The sequence below is a fragment of the Dipodomys ordii genome, unplaced genomic scaffold (assembly GCF_000151885.1).
Source record: "Dipodomys ordii isolate 6190 unplaced genomic scaffold, Dord_2.0 Scaffold172, whole genome shotgun sequence".
Taxonomy (NCBI): Eukaryota; Metazoa; Chordata; class Mammalia; order Rodentia; family Heteromyidae; genus Dipodomys; species Dipodomys ordii.
The window spans coordinates 2,174,372-2,183,572 of record NW_012267388.1 but is presented as its reverse complement, the minus strand read 5'-3'; the positions used below and the strand labels follow the sequence as shown (position 1 = coordinate 2,183,572).

General features: G+C 40.7%; 1 protein-coding gene across 5 annotated transcripts in view; it reads right to left on the bottom strand.

Moving 5' to 3' along the window:
• Window positions 1-9,201, bottom strand: part of Kcnq5 (potassium channel, voltage gated KQT-like subfamily Q, member 5) — a 540,825-nt gene that overhangs the window by 382,676 nt on the left and 148,948 nt on the right. The window lies entirely within an intron of this gene.

Sequence of the window (9,201 nt, the reverse complement as noted above, 5' to 3'; positions counted from 1 at the left end):
AAAGGAAAGGAAAGGAAAGGAAAGGAAAGGAAAGGAAAGGAAAGGAAAGGAAAGGAAAGGAAAGGAAAGGAAAGGAAAGGAAAGGAAGATCAGATAGATCTTAAGAAAACTCTTTAAAGCAGCTGATAGTGACTCAGAATAGACAAACAAAATCCTGTTTGAGAGAAATAGAATGGCCCCAGGCTGATAAGGCCAGATTAACTAGTTACTCCACAGGAAAAGCATGTCAATCAAGAGAGTTGCTGGTTAAGTTTGGAAGTGTAGAAACACCAGGGTCATAGAGGTTAAATACAAACAGAGAGGAGCACTGACTCAGAAGAATGTGCCTTGGCTTGCTAAATCAAGTAGCCCTGTGCTGACAGGTAACAGACTGAGCAATGGAAAGGCCAGTTCCTTTCCTGATTCTGTTTGTCCTGGGCTCTGTCAGCCATACTAACCTTGCTACTATGGTTTCCTACATCAATTGGCTAAGCTACTGGGACTTTTGTGTGTGTGCCAGTCTCAGCTTGAGCTCAGGGACTTATACTCTTTCTTTAGTTTATTCTGTTCAAGGCTGGCACTCTACAACTTGAACCAAAGCTCTTTTTTTATTATTATAAATAATCCATACTTGAACTTCATCAGAGATTAATTAAGGCAGAATTATTTGGGGGTAGTGCTGGATATTGGTATTCCTTTAAAGCTCTATAAGTGATGTAAATACATGGGGTTAGTAAACCTTTTCAGGAATAGAGAAGTAAACATTTTAGGTTTGTCTGCCATATGGTTTCTTTCAGTGACTCAACTTTGCACAAAACCAGCTGCTGATAATATCTACATTGAGTGAGGCTCTGTTGCATGGAAATATTTTTGTAGACAATGAAATTTAAATTTTGTGCAGTTTAATCTATCAGAAACTTAATTTTTCCACTTCTTGTTAACTATTTAAAAATATAAAGCTCACTGGGCACTGGTGGCTCACACCTGTAATCCTTGCTACTTAGGAGGCTGAGATCTGAGGATTATGGTTTGAAACTAGCCCAGACAGGTAATACTGGGAAACTTTTTTTGGGGGGGGGGTCCGGTCATGGGGCCTGAACTCTGGGCCTGGGTGCTGTCCCTCAGCTCTTCAGCTCAAGGTTAGCGCTCTACCACTTGAGCCATAGCACCACTTCTGGCTTTTTTCTTTTTTGCTTATGTGGTGCTGGGGAATCGAACCCAGGGCCTCAAGACTGGGAAACTTTTATCTCCAATTAACCATCAAAAAGTCAGAAGTGGAGCTGTGGCTTAAGTGGTATAGCACTATCCCTGACTGAAAACACTAAGCAAACACTGAGCAGCACTAAAAATAAGTCTAGAAATATAAAACTCAGTCTCAGTCTGTGGCTTTATAAAAGCAGATAGGAGAGGGGCTGGGTTTATGTGACAGGCCCAGACAAGCCAAGGTGAGGATACCATAAAACCATGGAGATGACACAAACACATAAACCTCTGATGACACGGTTCACCAATAATGGAAAAGGATTCTCCCATGTGTATTCATCAATCCATCATGTCTATCACTAGGAGCCAGGACTCTGGAGCCAATCACTTAAAGACTGACTAAATCAAGTTTCTTAAACTCATGTGGCAAATCTCTAGATTGGCAAATCTCTAGACTGGTGAACTTACTAAGACAAATACATTCCCAGGAGAATGGACTAGGAGAACGGCTGGCTTTTTTTCACATAAGCTTCCTTGCGACCTCCTGCCACGAACTTTCCCTACTGAGCATTTATTGGGCATAATTAATAAGTTTTATACTAACTCATTATTTAGGGTCTGCAAGCTATAAAGCAGTATTTTCTCATTAGTCATTCACCACATGCAGTTCCTGACCACTTGAGATGTAACTAGTCCAAAGGTGGTGTGTGAAAGTCCATGGAGTTTGGAAGACTTAGCATGCAAAACAGAATGTGGTAAGTCTCACTAATTACAGTAATAATTGTAACAAAATGCTACTGCTTTGTCTATCATGGCTTAAATAAGTTATATTATTAAAAATAATTTTATCCCAGTGATAGAAGCTCATGTCTGTAATCCTAACTACTCAGGAGGCTGAGATCTGAGGATCCCCATTCAAATCCAGCCCTGACAAAGATCCTTCTCTCCAATTAACTAGCACAAAGCTATTAGTGAATGTGTTGCTCAAGTGGTAGAGCAACAGCCTCGAGAGATCAAGATAAGGGAAAGTTCAAGTGTCAGCACTAGAATGAAAAATAGTGTATGTGTGGGCGGGGGGAGGGGGAGGGGGAAGTTGCTTATTTTTGCCAGCCCTGGGGCTTGAACTCAGGGCCTGGGCACTGTCCCTGAGCTTTTCTACTCAAGGCTAGTGCTCTACCACTTGAGCCATGGCTCTGTTTCAGTTTTTTTTGCCAGTCATGGGGCCTGAACTCTGGGCTGGGCACTGTCCCTCAGCTCTTCAGCTCAAGGCTAACGCTCTACCACTGGAGCCACAGCACCACTTCCAGCTTTTTCTGCTTATGTGGTGCTGAGGAATCGAACCCAGGGCCTCATGCATGGGAGGCAAGCACTCTACCACTGAGCCACCTTCCCAGCCCCTGTTTCAGGTTTTTTTGAGCAGGTAATTGATGACGAGTCTCAAGGGCCTGCCTGGACTGGCTTTGAACAATGTTCTTCAGATCTCAGTCTCCTGAGGAGCTAGGATTACAGGCATGAAGCATGAGTATCTGGCCTTTCTTTTTGCCATTTTTTAATGTGAATAATGGAGTACTGAAAATTATTGATAGGATTCATATATTTCTCATGGACAATGCATTTAACAGGCAAACACTGACCTATGCTAAGCTCAGAGCTTAGGACGGCATCTGGTACGAGGCGAGTTCTAAGGAACTTTCACACTTATGAATGGGCATACCAGGTGTCACACCAAGTGTGATATGTGTACACAGGAAAAGAAAATCTGCTAGACAGCAAAGATGTAACCAGACTCCACAAATGGGAGCCTCCACCCACAGTGCTGCTAATTGGCTTTGCTGGACCTATGACCCACTTCAAGAGCAGAGGCCTAGTGGCATTGACACTGCAGTGGGCATGGGCTCCTTCAACATCCTGGGAGATAAAACTGTCCAGGTTCACTATAAAATCCTCTTGTTCTAAAAGTTCTTCTGTAGGAGTATAAACATTTTATAAGATAGAAAGTTAAAGGAAAGAGAATCTAAAGCACTTTGGTATTGCTCAATGCCTTTGTCATCTTTTTATTATTTAAAAAATGGTACATCATTATGGGGTTTGTTATGTTAATTCAATACTAATAATTAATTAACTCAATAATAATATGATACACATTAATCAAATCAGGGTATTAAGTCTTTCCATCTCTTCAATCATTAATCATTTTGGGGTGTTGGGAATTTCATACTTAGCTAACCATTCTAGTTTGCCTGCACTAAAGAATAACTATGAACAAGCTACCCACCTGTGTGTTTTGGTGGTCATTATTTTCTTTCTCCTCTCACTGTCCATTCTCATTTCAAATAACCACCTTTCCATCTTATTCTTTAAGATTAACGTAGTGGTTTTTCAGAAATGACTATCTTTATCTTTATTGATTGATAATTTCTTGCTAACTGCATGGGTTTTATTCTTCTTTAAAAATAATCTTTTTTTATTTCCTGTGCTTGTTATTGGCTTGAACTCAGTTTTCTGAGTTCAGAATTTTCTGCTCAAGGCTAGCACTTGAACCATACCTCCACTTCTGGCTTGTTGCTAGTTATTTGGAGACAAGAATCTTCTAGATTTGTCTGTTCTAACTGGTTATGAACTATGATCCTCAGATCTCAGCCTCTTGACAGTGGCCTGAGCCACTGGTGACTGGCTTATTCATCTTTCTTAGTTTGTAATAATACAAAGAGGTTCCTATTCAACATGTTATACATGTATAATACATCTTTATCAATGTTACCTTTTCCATCATTCTTCACCACCCATCCCCGCAAATTTTCTAGTTCTATCTTCACGTGTGTACACTGAGTATTATGATTATATTCATTCTCCATCCCTCTGTTGCTATGTAGTTTTATTTGATCATTTGACCTTAACTACTGTGATTCATTCAAAATCTATAAATCTTTTACCTGAAAAAGTGTTAACAACTACTTCCTCTACCACGAAGAATGGAAAATTAAATTCCCAACATGTCAGTCTTACTTGTAAGTAAGGATTAACTTGAGAGACTTATTTTTAGCCCAAAACATAGTAGAAACTCATAGAAATCAACATTTTCTTATAAAGAGTCAAGCCCTTTTGAGACCCTCTGCCACTTGACTATGATGCAATTTGTAAGGCTGGAGTTGAGTGGCAATCCTCCAACCATGAGAAGACAAACAGGAGGAAGGCACACTGCAGGGAATAAGAGCAGACAGGGCCTGCTACAGGATGACATGGCGGAGACTGGTTTCTACCAAACTGCTTGTTGTGTGAGTGAAATAAACTCTGAACATGCTTTCTATCATCATCCATGAATGTAATGTTAATTCACACTGTATTTTTATCATATAATAGTGTGTGTGTGTGAGAGAGAGAGAGAGAGTGTGTGTGTGTGTGTGCTGGTATTGGTATTCTACCACTTGATTCACAGTTACACTGCTGGCTTTTGGGTGGTTAACGGGAGATATGAGTCTTGCAGACTTTCCTGCCTGGGCTGGCTTCAAACCAGGATCATCTGCTCTCAGCCTCCTGAATAGCTAGGATTACCACTGTGAGCCATCAGTATCTGGCTTCTCTCCTACATCTTTTATCCAAATGTCACTTTTTCTCAGCTCTCTCCCTTCTCTGATCCCTGTCAGGTCTTCCTCATCAGAATTCTCCAGAGAAGTTGCACCCTTTAGGAACCCTGTATCCTGGTGTGGACATTAAACACATATAGTCCTTTCCCTCTTCCCTTTCTCTTCCCCTGACATAACATGTGTCAATGGTGGTTGAGGAAGGGTGTCTATCTTTGAGACAGGCATGTCACACCTCTGGCCAGGCAGACTGAGGATGGAAGAGGGGATGAACTCACCATGAGAGCTGAGGAAGCAGGACAAGGGTTACCGCAGCTCTCTGGATTCCTGTTTGGTAGCCCCTAGGCTCTCTCCGGCACATTTCAGCTCCATATGAGTTACACAGCTTGCTTTGTGCTCCGCTAACCCCACACAAGCCCTATTGTCCCAGGAAAGCCATCAGACCTGAGTTAGAAAAGCATTCCATCCCATAGATAAGAAAAAGAAACCTCTGGTTCCCATATAGTCAAGTCAACAAAGGAAAATCGAAAAGATGCCCAGACAACAACATGGAGACATATGAACTCAGAAAGGAAATTTTTTTCTCCCCCCCCCCACCCCACCCCACAGGAACTGTTTCTTCAGAATGTTCAAATATAACGAGGTAACAGTGGGCAATTGTGACACAGCCCCAGTTGTTCACCTTGTTTAACATACTGCTCTCCTCAGCTTTCTCTACACACTTCATGTTTTTTCTTTTGTTCTTCCTTTTTTTTCTTTTGTGCCAGGATGGGGGTTTGAACTCAGGATCTTGCACTGTCCCATAACTTTTTCCATCAAGGTTGAAGTCTTACTACTTGAGCTCAGGCTGACTTTGAACCGAGATCATCAGGTCACAGCCTCCTAGAATCACAGACATGCACCACTGGTACCCAGCCTACTCTATAGTTTCTTCATCTGTTAATAAATACCTAAAATGTTTGGGATGGAAATGAAAAGCCTTATGGTATCCTCTATAAAGCTGTGTTAGATCACACACACACACACACACACAGAACAGGAAAAGGACAGTCCATTTGTATGAATGTGCCTTGCAATTTATTTCAAGGTACAAAATTTCTTTTACAGTTTGATTTTGCACTACACAGCAATGCTACATGTTAATGTCACGTTCCACACAACATATTCACACACATATACATATATGTGTATATGTATTGTATACACATAAATATAGGATTTTTTAAGATATAGGTTCTTATTATTCAGCCCTGTAAAGCTTGAGAATTTGGTTTTGGTTTGTTTAGGAGTATTATATGCTTGTCATACTTTATACACAAGCTTTAGAAGTCTTCAGCTTTCATACCCCTCCCTTCTACTTCCTTGTAAACTGGCTGGAAGATAAACCAGTATGATTTGTCCTGTTATCCCTCACTGGTAGGTACTTTGCATCTATCCGTCCCTTGAATGCCTTCCTTGTCTTCAGATTCTTTTTAATTTTTTATTGTGAAAATACCAATATAGAGGGGTTACAATTACATGGGCAGTGTTGTCTTCAGATTCTAAAGCTCCCCAGTCACCAAAATCTTTGCCTTAGGTCCAATACCAGGTCCCTTCTGCTAATTCTGTGTTGAAACTCTGACTTGTCAGATATTGGTGACTCACTTCTGTAATCCTCGCTACTAAGGATTGATCTAGAAGATCAATCCTGTTTTGAGGCCAGTCTGGATGGAAAAAGCCTGAAAGACTTTATTGCCAAAACAAACAGCAAAAACCTGGGCCGAAGCCATGGCACAAGGGTAGAGCATCATGCTAGGTGAATGACCAAGCCAAGAAAGAATGAGATCTTGAGTTAACAATCTGCTACTGGCAAAAAAAACAAACAAATTAACTTTAAGCAACCACCTATATCTTTTATCACTGGTCCTTTCTCCTTCTCCTTACTCCTTACCGTTTACAGGTCTATACTACATTCACAAATAAGACAGTTGGCAATCTGGGGAGTTGAAAAGACAGACAATAGACCCATGAAAAAATTACTATATAACCAACCAAGTATTATAGTAAAAATAACAGCTGATCAGGGGCTTTTCTGAAGAAGATCCATTTCAGATAAAATTTGAATTCAAAAATTCCTCCTGCTATCCCATTTGTCCAACCTTTCTTTGATTTGTTGTGTTCTGGGTCTCTATTAAGAAAATTCCAACCTGTGCCAAGGAGATCTAGGGTTTCTCCTATTCTGTCCTGTAATGTTTTCAGAGTGTCTGCCTTGACTCTGCTTTGATCCATTTGGAGTTGATTCTGGTGCAGGGTGATATATAAGGATCTAGCTTTAGTTTTCTACAAGTGATTAACCAATTTTGCCAGCACCATTTACTGAAGAGGCTGTCTTAGCTCCCTTATCGATGATTAGATGGCTATAGGTCTGTGGGTTCATTTCTGGGTTTTCAATTTTATTCCATTGGTCCTGAGGTCTGTTCTTGTGCCAGTACCAAGCTGTTTTGATTACTATGGCTTTGTAGGACTCAAATGTCTTTTCTTTCTTGCTACTGTTTCTAACATATTTATAAGATATTTCTTTCTTGCTTTATATGACCCTCCTCCACAGTATAACCCCTGTTTTCACTGTATTTGATGTTGGTATAATTTGTGGAGGGAAAGGGAAAAAACAAATGGTTTAAATAGGGATACAATGGGATGTACAAGACGTTATGTTGAAAAATGAATTTTACAACTTTGGCGTGGGGGGGGGAGGATGGGAACGGGTGGTAAGAGGAAACAAAGGAGGAGGCAACAATGCTTGATAAGAAATGTACTCATTACCTTGCTCATGTAATTGTAACCCCTCTGTACGGTATTTTCACAATAAATTTTAAAAAATTCCTCATGGACTGGGAATGTAGCTTAGTGGTAGAGTGCTTGTTTAGCATGAATGAAGCCTTGGGTTTGATTCCTCAGTACCACACAAACAGAAAAGGCCAGACATGATGCTGTGGCTCAAATGGTAGAGAGTACTAGCCTTGAGCACAGAGAGGCTCAGGGACATGTCCAGGCCCTGATTTCAAGCCTCAGGACTGGCAAAATAAAAGCCCCATCACTAAGTCTAAGACTTATAATATACTGTTTTCTAAAATTATTAATTCATTCTAATATTATTAATCCATTCCAAAAGTGAATTGTGTGTGTGGTGTATATATACTATATGTGTGGCATTCTGGGGCTTGAATAAAGGCCTGGGCACTATCTTTAGGCTTTTCTGCTCAGAGCTAGAATTCTATCACTTGATCCACAGCTGTACTTCTGGCTTTTCAGTGGTTAATTGGAGGTGAGCATCTTACTGACTTTCCTGTCTACGCTGGCTTTGAACCATGATTGATAGGTGTGAGTCACCAATGCCCAGCATGAGGAGTAAATTTTAAAAGGCAAATGCCTGATGCCTTTTTGGCAGTGTGTGTTCTGGAGACCAGGATAATCACATGACTCCTTAGGTGCATACAATTTACACCTCACTACTTCATTGACCTGACAGCAGGAAATGCAGTGTATTGTATGGCACTGGGGGGGTGGGTGGACATGGGTAGTTTGCTCAGTACTTCTCTCTCTTTACTCTCAAGTACATGCTCCAAAGTGCTGGGGGAAATTTATGTGTAAGCACACGCACACAGGGTGTCTGATCAATATGAGTTGGCAGGCCTAACAAATGTCAAATACCCTGTAACCATCTTTGCTCTGTAAGAATTAATGCTAGCTGAACACTGGTGTCTCATGCCCATAATCCCAGCTACCTAGGAGGTTGAGATCTGAGGATCATGGTTCAAAGCCAGCCTGGGAAGGAACGTACTGGAGAATCTTAGCTCTAATTTAATACTAAAAAGCATGAAGTAGAGCCGTGGTTCAACTGTTAAGAGTGCCAACCTTGACAGAAAAAGCTAATAGACAGCACCCAAGCCCTGAGCTCAAGTTCCAATATTGATTGGCACAAAAAACAACAAATGAATGAATGAATAAATCCCAGAAGCCCTTACAATGCAGTTCAGAAATGTAAGTGGCATACATATCTGTCTGAAAGAAAGTCACTGGCAATGAAAGGAAAAATGAATCAACGCAGAAGTTAAGTCAGTATCATTATTTTGGCAGGAAGTACAATGATGTTGACTCCTATTAATTTCATGTTGAATCTATTTGGCTAACCCTAAAATCCCACCTGTGCCCTGAGAACTCAGAGTTTCCAATAGGCTGTGAAAAGTATCGCTTCATGCTGGATTGCTTATCTGTCTTACCATACACTTTGCAAACAAAATTCTGGATATTTTCAGTCTAGCGTAAGAACAGACTCTTGATCCCTGGGACAGTGCAGAAGTCAAATCTAAAGCAGGCTTGAACACATTCCTACCCTTTAAAAAAAATTTCAAGCACAGATGTTGTTATTCTGGTTGTTTTAACGTTAAGTCTTCATGTT